The 1,808-nt window shown below is 32.4% G+C and overlaps 1 long non-coding RNA gene across 1 annotated transcript; it reads left to right on the top strand.

Annotated features, from left to right (window-relative positions):
* The first annotated feature begins 6 nt into the window (after nt 1–6).
* LOC111377788 lies at nt 7–1,564 on the top strand. Its single transcript, XR_002699778.1, has 4 exons — nt 7–405; nt 488–586; nt 682–774; nt 929–1,564. It is a non-coding gene; the product is annotated as an uncharacterized LOC111377788 (long non-coding RNA).
* The last annotated feature ends 244 nt before the right edge of the window (nt 1,565–1,808 follow it).

Raw genomic sequence — 1,808 nt, 5'->3', positions numbered from 1 at the left:
GTCATTTAATTTGAGTATGCCTTTTTTCTGTAGTTTTGGGGAAAAAAGTTCTTAGTTTAAAGACGTTGAGCAATCACGACATGCTTCTCCCTTTTACGATGTTTGAAGGTTTTACTAAAATTAACTTATTTTTTCTAATAACTTGTCAAAGCCTTCAAGGATGTTATATTTTGATTTGTTGATTGAACCTATATAAATATGCCATTGCAATACACGTCTCCCACAGCGCGACCATAACGATCTTTATCAAAAACCTGAATTCTCACACACATTTTTTTCAACAATTTTAGTCAGTTCTTCCTTTGCCTTTTGCCCATATGGCATTTAGCTCTTTGGATCTGCTCAGTAGAGGTTTACAATCAATGGATGCACCAGTGTAATCATTTGAACTCCAATAAGTTCAAGGTATTGATTGTGTAATTATTTACCAGTTCATATCTTTTGCTTCTAATTTTGTTATGTGATATCTATATATTTTTCTTTGCAGAATACATCATCAGCAAACATAGTGAACCGATCGAAGAATTAGTACAATCATCGTACTGGTTCACGCCCTTTCTCATACATAGTGGAGAAGATGATTGAGGTAGTGAATTTATTTGGTTATCAACATGACGTAATTAAATAATTTTGCTAAGAATTTGAATTTAATAATTGAAACATGCATTTTTTTCTTATTAGGATGGTTCGAAGTTTCTCGAAGTCGACACATTTGAGTTCACTTATGCTGGAAAGAACAAGTGTTAGACTTGTAATGCAACTAAAGCTCAACATGTAAGAAATACTCAACATTATAAACTTGTTTTCTTAGCTTGAGATATGATTATATTTCTTAACTTGTGCTATATCTCTTTTGTACAGTTGTGTTATCTCTTGCAAACTTTGATTTTGTGGACTATTTTATATATCTTGTTGGTTGTGTTTGTAGGATGAGATACTTGTCAAAGAGTATGGATATCTTATAGAGAGGGCAAAGGAACAGCAACTTTCCGAAGATACCCCTTTGGAGTAGATACCGATAGATGATCCTGATGTCGGAATTAATATTATAATGTCTGTTCTAGGTACGAAGCCCGGGCGTCGAATTCTTGGGTTAGGAGATGGTCGTCTTCGAGCCATTGGGATATCTTCTTCCAATGTACACAATTTGGAGAAGGAGTTGGAAGCAGAACGTGCTGCTCGAAAGGTAGTCGATGTAGCTCGAGTAAACATGGAGTAAAATGCGCAAAACAAGCTAAAGGTTGTTGAGTAACAATTCAATTCTACATTACAATCTTCGCATCATTCTATGTACCAACTATGTGGTAGAGTTCCTGGCTTCATTGTACCACCATTTATATGATTGTCAATAGAGAATAATGATAATGAGAAAGATGATGCTATTGAGGATGAAGAGAATAGCTTAGGTGAGAATCAGTGCATGTCTAATTAAAGAGACTAAAGATCATTTTTTTATTTGCATAACAATAGATATATAGCATGTTTGCTTTGCTTATTTTAACTTTAGATGTAATCATACTTGGTGAAATTCATTTATTCGTGTTTTGATGAAATATTTTGGATTTAGTGTTGATTGACATTACGTTTTAATCGATTTATTATGATTTTTGTATCTTTATATTATTTTGAATGAGGTTAAAAAAATTAGTATAATATAAATAAAACGTAAAAAATATAGAAATAATTTAATTTCTCCTTGCAAATTCTTTTTTAATAGCCTACAAATATCCTTTCCCCACTAAAAAGTATTTACAGAAAAACATGGTTCAACCCACAAAATAATTTGTTCCACATTGTCACGAACTTTT

Source organism: Olea europaea, unplaced genomic scaffold (assembly GCF_002742605.1).
Source record: "Olea europaea var. sylvestris unplaced genomic scaffold, O_europaea_v1 scaffold17238, whole genome shotgun sequence".
Lineage (NCBI taxonomy): Eukaryota > Viridiplantae > Streptophyta > Magnoliopsida > Lamiales > Oleaceae > Olea > Olea europaea.
This window is presented reverse-complemented; position numbering and strand designations above follow the sequence as displayed.